The sequence below is a fragment of the Pleurodeles waltl genome, chromosome 3_1 (assembly GCF_031143425.1).
Source record: "Pleurodeles waltl isolate 20211129_DDA chromosome 3_1, aPleWal1.hap1.20221129, whole genome shotgun sequence".
Taxonomy (NCBI): Eukaryota; Metazoa; Chordata; class Amphibia; order Caudata; family Salamandridae; genus Pleurodeles; species Pleurodeles waltl.
Genome location: NC_090440.1, coordinates 175,128,530 through 175,141,568, shown reverse-complemented (window position 1 = coordinate 175,141,568; position 13,039 = coordinate 175,128,530). Strand labels below are relative to the sequence as shown.

The following is a 13,039-nucleotide window of genomic DNA, read 5'->3' as shown; positions in this document are numbered from 1 at the left end:
GAGAGAAACTCCCGGGGAAGAGGGGGCTACCACAAAACAGTCCATATATAAATCAGCGACCAGGATAAGGAGGAGTTCCACTCACAATGACCCTCACATCAACATCCACCCCTGGTGACACACCCACCCTGATATCTCAAAACTCGTAGCCATGCCTCTATAGGCGCTAACCTTATGCTGTGAATAGGTGATCTATATCCAGAGCTCAGCAGTTGGAATCGTCTGTCAAGGGGCACTCCCCCTCATTCTCCAGCACACCAGATAACTCAGTAATCATGTTGTGCCAACCCTCTATGTCTCAGGCAGCATGTTCATTCATTCGCACCCTATGCAGGCGACATTCCTCCGCGGTGGACCATTCGGCCAAGTCACTCAGCCAATCAGCATGCAGCGGGGGGGTGGGCTAGCCCATCGCAATATGCCTTTTTGCCAAGATAAGCCCCAGTGGTGCAAATCTGTACACCATCTTATGACCTTTCTTAGGGACAGGGAGCAGGCTCAGTAAACAGTGTTTCACTGCTACCTGCACTCGTACAGCCGTGATCTCCCCAAGTGACACCACTACCTGACGCCAAAAGGGCTGGACAGAGCTACAGCCCCATGCCATATGAACAAATGGAGCTGATCTATGATTGGGAAAACATTTGGGTTTTGTGAGCTTGAAACATTGGCTGACTTTTGGGAGTCTTTCAGGCTGGTCTTGATGGAGAAATTACCAATCACACAGGAGAAGAACAAATTCGAAATGCTGTTCAGTAAATTGGCTGATGGGATGCATGTGCTCCTACCACTTTCAATCCAGTACCTAATTTGAGCCGGCCGTCACTTATGTTTTTTGAATAAGGCATTTACTACAAGTAAAATACACTAATGGGAAATACGGAGGAAGAGAAAGACTGAGAGCGTCACAAAGAGAGTGAGCTGAAGGGACGGGGAGTGGCTGTAAATGGATCAAAGAGACCTGAGATGGCTTTAGTATCCTGTGCTCGCACATTTAATTGCAGCAGCCACAAGTTTCAGATGAAAGCTCTGAGCACCAGCGCATTTTTATTTCCAAATTAACCACTGTTTCAATCCAAACTCACATTGTAATGGCGTTAGTAGGGTAGCCAAATATCTTTCTCAGGACATAGACAAGTCCCATTCTTCTCTGAAGGAGCATGCACCTCGCAGACATCAGCATAGATGCCTTAATATTTTCACATTTTTTTAATTTGAATGACATTCCCAGGAATCCTCAGTCTCCTGGCCAAACAATACTCTTGCCTTCATTGACTTCGAATTACTTTGTGATTTAGAATTCCCAAGCAAGTATTCAAACACTGCTCTAGGTGGGGTATGGGCCACTAATATGGCTCTGCCTCATTCCCAGAAGACATTAAGGGCCTCATTCTGAGGCCGGCGGGCGGCGGTCACTGCCCGCCTGGCGGGAACCGCCATATGGCCGATCCGCGGTCGAAAGACCGCGGAGGCCATTCTGGCTTTCCCGCTGGGCTGGCGGGCGACCGCCAGAAGGCTGCCCGCCAGCCCAGCGGGAAACCCCTTCCCACGAGGAAGCCGGCTCCGAATGGAGCCGGCGGAGTGGGAAGGTGCGACGGGTGCAGTTGCACCCGTCGCGAATTTCAGTGTCTGCTAAGCAGACACTGAAATTCTTTGTGGGGCCCTCTTACGGGGGCCCCTGCAGTGCCCATGCCATTGGCATGGGCACTGCAGGGGCCCCCAGGGGCCCCACGACACCCCATACCGCCATCCTGTTCCTGGCGGGGGAACCGCCAGGAACAGGATGGCGGTATGGGGTGTCGGAATCCCCATGGCGGCGCAGCAAGCTGCGCCGCCATGGAGGATTCCTGAGGGCAGCGGAAAACCGGCGGGAGACCGCCGGTTTTCCCTTTCTGACCGCGGCCAAACGGCCACGGTCAGAATGCCCTTGAGAGTACCGCCAGCCTGTTGGCGGTGCTCTCGTGGTCGTTGACCCTGGCGGTCAATGACCGCCAGGGTCAGAATTACCCCCTAAGTGCACTATTCCATGGGAATGAGTCATTACCTTTTGGTAACTCCTTCCTCAGTGGAAGAAACCACAACTTTCAAACTTGTCCCTGTGACATTCAGACCATGTATAGGACATTAACTACGTCCCTTACCAGTGGCGTAACAAAATTGGAGGGGGGCCCCCTGCAAAGAACATGTAAGGGGTCCCCACTCCGACTCACTCAGGCCATGTGCTGTGCTGAGGGGGACCCTTGGAGCTCGGTCCCGCCTGCACCGTGTTACGCCACTGTCCCTTACCTATTGTTTCCTCACAATAAAGACCCTGGCAGGACCCCTGGGCTGACATCGTATGGAGTATAGCTGGCAGTTTAAAGTTGTATTGGAAATTTTCAGTGCATCTTAAGACCATGTAGGTTTTGTCTTTCTCTTTAACTAATTTATCTACTACTATGTTTCATATCAGTTGCTTATATTGCCGGTGCACTCTGCAAGTGATAGCATTGCCGCCAGCTAGAGTGCAAGCTGGAGACAATGCTGCTGCCACATTCCCGCTAGGCTGACTGGCGGAAACCTGGGTTTCAAAATGTAGACATTAAATAAAAACTCCTGCTTCGGGACTTTGTGCATGAGGCCGGTTTCAGTGGCACGTAAAAACATAATTATTATTAAACATATACACAAAACTTGTAAACACATTATCATCACTGTTGCTGCTGAGGCATAAGGCTAATGGAGAAGTATAACCTAATGGATATAACCTGAAAGTTAGCTCCAGAGTTTGCGTCTGCCAATGAGGGAAGGCAGCAGTCCCAGCCTTGTCACAGAGTGGGATGGGGCCAGTGAGACTGCTGACATCACCCCACTCTGTGACGAAGTGTCACTGATTGACACTCACCCTGGGTGCTTCAGGGCTTAAACCTGAAGCGCCCAGGTCGAAGTCAATGGGTGACGCTTTCCTCGTCACCCAGGGGACGGCCTCCAGGCACCTTTGCTGAGTCGAGGAGGTCACGCCCATAGGAGTTGTGACCTCATCAGCCCAGCAAAGTTCAGCTCAGGAAGCCAAGAGTCTGCGCAAATCACGCATGTCTGCTCCTGGCTGCCTGACCTGAACCTGAAGAGTGTTTGTCAGGCTGACGTTTGTTCAGCCTGATAGACACTCCTCATGAGGGGCAAAAGTTGGGGGGGGCGTGGCCCGTCCGCCCTAAAGGACGGGCCACCCCTGAGTATTTCGGTACTGCCTGTAAAAACGGTTGCTTTTTTTAGCCAATGAATTTTAAAACCATCATTGAGACCTGCATACAAGGCAAGTTGGTGGTGGGCTAGCCCACATGCATCACTGATAGGCATCTCTGCCTCGTTCTCCCCTCTTCCTACTGGGACGCAACGACACCCAGCTTTCTTATCCAGTTCTGGGGTCTCGCCGTACACTGCATGCTGCACGCCAGAGAGCCGCGGTGAGAGAAGGATTGAGGAGCCGTAGGGGGAAACATGGACTCAGAAACAGGGCAGCCATAATTAGCCCCGTCTGAGAATCTTGCTCCGAATAAGTAGGGTGACGTGGAGCCTTGACGACAAGGTGGTATGGTGGTGCAACCAGCTTGCAGGGCTGAGGTGAACCAGGAGCAACAATAAGGGGGTACGAGCTGCCAAGTTTAGAGAGCCTTGTCCTGGTTAAATTTTGGCAGGGCCCGCTACCCTCCTTTACACCCCGAATTATTGGATCATTGAATGCTGGAGCTTGTCAGCTACTGATCTTTCAGTTATTGACATTTATGGATGTTCATTGACAATTAACTTTTGCAGCTACCTACACCTTTCCCTTACCGGCCTCCAGAGGGGGCTGTAAGCGACATGAGGCAACAGCATCTGAGGAGCTCTCACACTACCACTATCCCATCTGCGCAAAAGATAAAATGCCATGCAGCGCAGGTGCGCACTCTTGCAGCTCACAAAGAAAAGGGCGATAAAAGTACTATTTCAAGGGCTAGCCCATCCTATGCTCAGCAAATGGCTTTGATAGCGAGTTCTGAGGCTTCCCTTCACATTAACCTTGGGGATGCCCTATCTGGAACAGACAGCCTTGTGGCAGCGGCAACCATGGCAGCCTGAGACTCACAGTTAAAATCGACATTAGTTAAAATATTACCCACTCTGGACTGTTTATCAATGGATAAAGTTGCACAAGAGAAAAATGTGCAGGAGGAAGGAGATGTAGGTGCAGGAGAGCTCAATTCAGGTTGCATATCAATTTCCCCAAAGCAAGAGATGTTCAAGAAGCCCGATAAAGGGCCAAGGGACTACCCGCTGTTCTCTAAATGTCCAAAAACTTGGGGAGAGGGGTCGGGGGCTCCTCACAGACCAGTGGCACAAGAAGTAGAAACATCTTCTCGATCCTCGTCGCTGCCTGCTCCCAATTAGCTCCAACAGCCAGCAGACAGGGTCTTCTCTTCTTTGTCTGGTTCTTCAGCTTTATCGTTGGGTGAAGTTCAGTATTCTGGAGAAACAGAATAATATATTGCATCAGTTCAAGTGGGAGGAGGGCATCAGCTGTCTGCGACCGGAAGGTGCATTGTCTCTCTTCTGGCCAATCAGCCACTTATGACTATAATGAATCCAGGTTAGCTTCAACCTCTGTTCAAAACTATCTTAACTAAGATTTGAGAACTCAAGACCTCACATGCTGCCAAAATCGCACCACTTCATTTGAGACTGGACAAGATTTGAGAGCTGGTTTTGCAAATTCCTGAATGGGTATTGGCATTGGAGCAGAGAGTTTCTGATCTGAAAGACCGCTCACTTTTTTGGGACAAGGTACATGCAAAAAAAACTAACAATTTCACAGAACAAGGTTGATGATCTGGAAAATTATGTGCAGATGTTTAATTTACATTTGATTGGGGTTCCCGAAGGCCTAGGGATTCAGGGAAGTATGACAGTGTCTCACACTTGGTTGATTCTTTCATAAGAACACATATTCTTGAGGATGCTCCTTCTGACCTCACTATTCTCCGGTCACACAGGGTGCCAATTCAGCTCCTCACCAATTCAAAATATCCCTGTGCAATTATTGTTAATTTTCCTGACTATCGTATCAAGGAAAGAATTCTTACCAAAGCTATTCAGACGCAGGATTTTGCCTTACCTGCTGGAGGTCAACTCCACAATTTTTCTGATACGTCAGCATCAGCTGCCAGCAGGAGAAGAGATTTTTTGGGATAAATTAGTCAGTTTTAATCTGCTGGTGCCCAGGCCTCACTCATTCAACAGTCAAAATTTAGAGTATTGTTGCCAGGCAAATTTCATGTTTGTTCTACTTTGTAAGAAGCACCATTACTTCTGTGCCAGGCAGCAGGCTAAAAGATTTATACATTTGTATGATGGTTTAGGATGGTTTTGGATGTGCTGTATTCTTAAATTTCCAACTAACTTTGGCTTTGGATAGTTCATGGATCCAGGTGATGGGTGTTCTTGTGTAGGGGAGGGCGGAGCAAGCTCTGGAGTGCAGCCAGGTGAGTAAACATGGCACCCAAATTGTGGAGGGGGCAGGGAGCAATGTGGGCACTCCTTCCTCCTGGTGTGGGGTCAGGGGTGGTGGGGAAGGGGGTGTCTTAGGGTTCAAGGGGGTTGGAAGGGCAGTACATGCTTTAAAAATTTGCAAACTGGCAAAGATGGGTCAAGGAAAGTGTTGTGAAAGTCTTACAGATTTGGTGATATAAGAGGGTTCACAAGAATGTGTAGAAGTGAAGCCTGATCTCTTATGGTTAAAATGCTGCAGATAAAAATGATTGCCTGTAATGGGAATGGCCTCCTGAACACACAAAAATGTGGTGATTCTCAGCTGCTTCAGTTAAACTATAGGGCTATGTTGTTGAAAGTCAGAAATGTATTACATAGATGAACTCTTTTACCTCTGTCATTGATTGGTAGGGTTGCACTAATTAAGATGTATATCCTCCCTTTATTTTTATTCTTATTTTTCAATGTCCTGTTTAGAATATCTAGTTCATATTTTAATAATGTACACAGTGTTTTTAGAACCTTTATATGGGCAAATAAGCAATCTAGATGTAAACTCTCTGTACTGCAATTAGATGTAGCAAATGGAAGTTTAGCCCTGCTTCATCTTCAGACACACTATCAGGCGACGTTAGTCGATTACATGGTCCAACTGGAATCAGATTCCCCAGAATACAACAACTTTTTTTTTAATGTTATGATCAATGAATGCCAAATTAGGCTCCCAGTTTGTAAATGGATTGTCAAACTCACAAAGAAAACTAGATATAAGGAAGTATCAGTATTGTCATGTTGGATATTAACTTTTTTTTAGTTCGTGGAGTATTCCATTTTGTCATGCTTTTATCCCATTACAAGACTCCGAGGTTTGGGGCTTGTTACTGCCTAAACACATTATAGACATTTGGAAGGGTCTCAGGTTTAACACGCTTGCTGATTTCTATAGCGTGGTAAATCTGATAATATGGGATAGTGTGGTACCTCAATTTGGGAATCTTGACACTTTAATTGGTTTTACTTTCAATCAAATAAGCAGCGTTCTAAAGATAAACTATATAGTAATGAATGAAGCTGCAAGGCTCATAGTATATTGCATGAATGTAACCAAATTGACAGCCATGGTGATTTGGTACCATCTGCTGAGTCACCATATGAACCAGAAACTACTTCCTTAGCTGCTGCAGAAAATGTTCCAGGAAACAAATTGTAGGTTTAGTACTCGGGAATGGCAATTTCTTGGAGAAGTAGCATACAGATCTTTAAGAGCAGCTAATTTCAAGCGTATGGCTTTTCTGTCAAGATGGTTGGCGTATTTTACACCCTGTAGACTCCATAAGATGTATTCTTCAGTGCCCGATCAGTGTTTTAGATGCTCTACTATGGGGTGTGGTAGTTGGATCTGTGTTTTCTTTGATTGTCCCAGCCTTCAGCAATTCTGGAGTGAAGTCTTCAGTGCTATTAGATATAGTGCATGGATTGAGATTATCCCGACCCCAATGTTGGTATTTTTGGGATTATCGCATGAGCTGCATAGTTTGTGAAAATATCAACAGTATTTTATTTCAACTGCTGTTGCAGAAGTGCGTTACCTGATTTTGCAGGGTTGGAAAACATCTATAGCCCCGTCATTTCAGCAATGGTTCACCAAAACTGAAAACGGCCCAAGCTTTTGAATGAGCCGTCACCAAAAGGGTGGGGGCTGGAAGAAGATATGAGGCGACATGGGTGGCATTTTCAGGTCTTAGTCTTAATAGCCTAGAGTTTAGTGGAGGTCACATAGGCTAAACCACTGCCAGAGACTGCTTCCATCATAGGCACTGTTTGCACTTTTAAAGTGACACTATTTTGTATTTTAATAGCTATCGATGGGGCTTCCTGATTGGGGTTATAGACGATTCATTAGTAATACATAAATTATTCTTCCACTTTATATTGATACTGTTTGCACTTTACCACTGGTATTCATTTATGCATAATTTCTGGCTCCGGGGCATGACTAAACTATTGGTATTTGAGGTGTTCCCCTCAGCCAGAATTCGAGATTCTTTTTAGTGATGGTCTATAAATGACGTGGGTGATTGTTTTTTTTATATGGAGTATGCTGAATTTTATGTTATTTATGTACTTGTTTATATCATATATATTATATCTGTAAAGATCTGTACAGACTCTGATTCGACTATCTACCCTTGTTTAAGGCACTGTTTACCTTTATTGCGAGCCTTCAGTTTGTTCGTATGTGTTATGAATACATTATTGCTGCTTGCTCAACAATAAAAATAAAATTAAAAAAAGCATTTTAAAATTGTGCCAACAATGTGAAATATGTCCACCTTTTTCAAAATATGTTTGTTAGATAATCCCCCAGCCCCTACTACTTCCTTTTGGATTTATTTCAGGCTCTCATGCTTTCACTCACTCACTCACTCACTCGTATGTCCCACTTCTTTAAAGTTTCAGCAGCCAAACTTGAAAGTTTCTTGGTGACTGAATCCCCTCGCCCAATATCTCTGAAGGAAAAGGAGCAGGAAGAGAGACTTGTTCAGCACAACACAAAATATATTGTAATATTTAATGACTTCTCCTTCAGAACTTCCTGTGAACCTACTGATGTTTTAGCCAATATATATATAGAAACATATAGTGTAGTGTGCACTGTTAGGCTACAGTTTTTCGAAAATGATATTTAGGAAGAAATTCCCCAGGACCCCATATAGCAGGTCAGGCAGTTGCTCACTTGTCACCCTCACTTCCTGTATACTGTTTGGGGTTGTCACTAAACAATTTCCTAGGGTTATTTTGTTTCCAGGGGCGTAGCTTCAGGGGGGGCGTTTGGGGGTTACACCCCTCTAATAAATGTATTTTCTGATAAATACTTTGGTGCAAGTGTTTTCCATCGGATAAGGTGAGGTGTCTGCAGGAGCGGCCCCTCCACGAGAACGAAGGAGCGTCGCCCCGCTACAAAAATGTCCCAAAAATGCCCAGGAGCTGAAAAATAAAATAGTAATAAACTTTCTCTATTACCATTTGTTTTTTTCAGTACCCTGTTCTGAACCCCAGTGTCAGGACATGGTGGGGTAATAGCTGCTGAGTGACAGCAGCAGGGAGCTGTCTACTTGTTTAAAGTGGTGCAGGTCCCTTTGGCCAGCCGTCTTGCGATGGCCAGCCAGACATGCGCACTTTAAACATCTCTAACCCAGCTGTCTGCAGCAGGGAGCTGTCCACTTGTTTAAAGTGGTGCATGTCTCTTTGGCCAGCCGTCTTGCGATGGCCAGCCAGACATGCGCACTTTAAACATCTCTTGGGTTAGAGAAAGCACCGGCCTCCAGCGCTCTGGTGAGCGCTGAGAGAGACCACTCCCACCAATCCTGACTCTGGTTTCATGCTGGTTACCAGCATGAAACAGGCATAAGGATTTGGTAGCGCTTTTTCCGGGTCCCCGTGCCACGTTGAAGCCACGACGAGGTCAGGATGCCGTGAGGAGAGGGAGACCCTTTGCAGGCAGGTAAGTGCCTTTTCTCTTTAAAAAAAAAAATATATATTAATATTGTATCCAACCTCCTCTCTGTTGTAAATAGAAACCAGCTGCTACTGGGTGTCTGTCGAAATTCACCAGGGATTTATACATATATACAGACAAAAAATGCACACTCATTCACTCCCTCTCTGTTATGAAAGTCATCAAAAATGTTGGTTATTTTACAGAATATTGGGCCTGATGTTTCGTTTTATGAAATTGTGATTACCTAATTGCGAATCCCAAATGTATAAGAAGATGAGAACCCACATTAAAGTATTTTTATGTCCGGAGGGTCTTTATTTGGAAGTTCACAGATCCATATCATGATACGATAAGTGAAATTTAAAACAATCATTCATACATGGGTATATCCAAAATTGGACTGTGTGTACGTCAATTATCACAGCTGATGATTAAAATACAGTTGTAGCATCCAACACGTGTTTCGCCCCCTACGGTAATTTTACCTGGGGCTTTCTCAAGGCAGTATAATGTTCAGTGTTATGACATCATTTCAAATAATGGTCCGAATACCTTAAAGATTGTCTCTTCCGAGTGAAACAGCAGCATGTTGCCGAGTCCGCATCTTACTACCATGATGCGGACTCGGCAACATGCTGCTGTTTCACTCGGAAGAGACAATCTTTAAGGTATTCGGACCATTATTTGAAATTATGTCATAACACTGAACATTATACCGCCTTGAGAAAGCCCCAGGTAAAATTACCGAAGGGGGCGAAACATGTGTTGGCTGCTACAACTGTATCCTTATCATCGGCTGTGATAATTGACGTACACACAGTCCAATTTTGGATATACCCATGTATTAATGATTGTTTTAAATTTCACTTATTGTATCATGATATGGATCTGTGAACTTCCAAATAAAGACCTTCCGAACATAAAAAATACTTTAATGTGGTTTCTCATCTTCTTATACATTTTGGATTTACTCACAAAGGGGTCTTTGGTCCATACCCCTAAACTTTGAGTTCCCACTCAATTTCACTTTAATTTGGCATTTATTAGGGAAGGGAGCTTTGGACCTTTCTACATGTGTTAATAATTGCGAATCCCTGTGAATCGCAATTAAGTAATCGCTATTCTAATTAATGAAACTCCTGAAGTTTCATTTTGCGTTTTCTAATGGGTCGCAAAGTGACCTACCTCATTAATATTCATGAGGTTGGTCGCAATTTGTGGCCCATTAGGAAATGCTGAAATCACAGGGATGGTGGCCTGTCTGGCTCATTAGACCACCAAGTCTGTGATTGCTTTTAAAAAAAGCTTTTTTTTTTCTAAAATGCAGCACATTTACCTTAAAGGAAAACAGGATGCATTAAAAAAAGTAAAATTAAACGTTTTTTAACAGTGGGACCACTGCCTGGTCTTAAAAAATGTTTTCACATGGATTCACGAAGGGGAAGGGGTCTCTTGGGGACCCCTTCCCATTTGCGTATGGTTCACCACCTACTTGAAGTAGGTGGTAAAATGCAAATGTTTTGCGACTACTCGTCTGTCACAAAACATTCCTGCAAACCGCTCCACGCCCTTGACACGCCCCTTCCTAATACCGAAGCGGTATGTAGTCTCAATCCCAATTTGTGATTCAGTAACAAGTTGCTGAATCGCAAATTGGTGATCCTACATACCAAAATACATACCAAAACGCATTGTTGTGGTCGGCACAAAAATGCATGATACATCTGACCCATTGTGTTTTCGCTTCCATAGTGCCCCTACATTCCTTTCTGCCCCTTAAGATCATCTTATGCACCCTGCTTTTCATCACATGTATTTTAACATATATGCCAATCTGTTGGAAAATCTGGAGCTCACACCCCCCCAATCATACTGACCAGGCTACGCCCCTATTTGTTCCCAGTCTGGCCAGAGGGACAAAGTATTAAACTTTGTTTGAGAGTAAGTGGGCAATGGCGGAATTCTTCAAGCAGTTTGTAAAGGTTGTTGAGATTTCAGCCTCCCGTTCAGTGATTAATTTGAGCTGTTGGTTTCCGTGCAGGGCACCTTTGAGGGCCGGCACTTATTTTCTGCCTCAAGCATTGTCTGTGAGCAAAACACTCATATGGAAAAGATGGAGGAAGAGAAAAATTAAAAAGCTTCACAAAGGGAAAAAGCAGAAAGCTGCAAGAGTGAGCTGAAGGGACAGGGAGTGGCTGTTAATGGATTAAAGAAGCCCGAGATTGCTTCAGGATTATGCTGCCTCAGTATTCCGTGCTCGCACATTTATGTGCAACTGCGTGTTTGAGAGGAGAGTGGGGTAAAAATTAAAGACTCATTCTTCGGTGCTGGTTAAGTATATTTGAATTGACCTGCTAATCGTGTCCTTTTCCCTTGCCAGTCTAACTCCAACTGGTCCCAGGGATTCAAATCACAACATTATTTTACAAAGCTTGGAACGCGAGCGCTCCTCAATGTGAAAGTTCCAATTATGACACATCTTCCTCCCTTACATATCAAAACAAGTGCATTTAAATATTTAAATACAGTGGAAATCCACCTATACTGGAATGTAAATAACTTGGAAGCATAAATAAGAAAACAACAATAAAATGCAAAAACAAAATAAAACAAAATAGGATTCAATGGATGAAAAATGTAAACCTAGATACTTTATGTTAAACACTTGCTATATATAGTACATATATTAAGTGAAAGTGAATTGGATAGAACTAGCTCACTCTGAAATACTCAAGCTAATTTTCCTTATGAAATACTTAAGCTGATTCTCTTATGTAATCCTTCAAATATGTAGGTGGTCTTCTTTCTCTCATTATCCTGCCTTCCCTTCTATCACCACCAACTCCTGATACATCCTCATCAACCACACATCTTCTTACATCACCCCCAAGAGGCGACAAACTTTGTGAGCTATCTATAGGTTCACCTACATCATTCCCAGCCACCATGAAACCACTACACCCCTCGTTAACATTATTAGCATCCTCTCTAGACTCACCACATGCACCTCCTTTCTGATACAAAGCTACTCTGTGTTTATTCCATTTAGTTCCATTGGTCAACACCACATATAGATCACATACTTGTTTGACCTAAATGGACCACGGAACTTAAACCATCCCTGACCTACACGTCCAGCCTTAACTTTTGCCCAATTGCCAATTTGTATCTTAGTATATTTGCGCACCTATGAAGTCTTCCCATAACTACCATCCTTTATCAAATCATCTGTCAACCAACTTGGAACTAGTTTAGTTCTAGCTTTATGCCCTCTCATGATCTCAAAAGTTTTTTTTCTTTATCCCTAAGCATAGTGGTACGATGAACCCAAACAGCTTCTTGCGCGGCTACATTTATATCCTTATTCCTCCTTATAGCCAACTGAATAGTTCCTTTAATGATGTGGTTCATTCTCTCTGCAAGACCATTAGCTTGAGGGCTATATAGTGTTTTACGGTTGTTTTTGATCCCACACGCAATTAGAAATTCCCTCATTTCAACAGTAGTTAGTTGTGTGCCATTGTCTGTAATAATGGTATGGGGACAAGCTTCCCTTCTGAAAACATCTTTCAAAATGTTAATGGTATCCCTTGTTGTCACCTCTCTCAGAAACACAACCTCTATCCATTTGGAATACACATCCACCAAGACCAAAGCAAATCTTAAGTTGTAACTAACGTCTGGCAGCGGCCCAATACAAACTGTGTGCCATGCTTCCCCTGGGTCCTCAAAGTGTTCCATTTCGGACTGCATCAGGATTACGCTGCCTCAGTATTCTGTGCTCGCACATTTATGTGCAGCCTCGTGTTTAAGGGGAGAGTTTTGGGCACAGGCACATTTTTATTTACAAATCAAGCACTGCTTCACTTGCAAAAGAAATGTCCTGCAAGTAACGCTTTTGTAAGAGTGTTCTCGCAGAAACATGTATACAAATGAACTCTGCCCTGTTCTTTTACAAACCATTTTTCCTGACCGTATAGTTTCATCTCAAGTTTTCTAACCCTATTTTCTCATTAAAAAAATTGAAAACAT

At 44.1% G+C, this 13,039-nt stretch overlaps 1 protein-coding gene across 2 annotated transcripts in view; it reads left to right on the top strand.

The window, feature by feature from the left end:
* The window catches only part of OTUD7A (OTU deubiquitinase 7A), a 1,097,633-nt gene that overhangs the window by 1,059,226 nt on the left and 25,368 nt on the right, over positions 1 to 13,039 (top strand). The gene's annotated exons all lie outside the window — the stretch shown is intronic.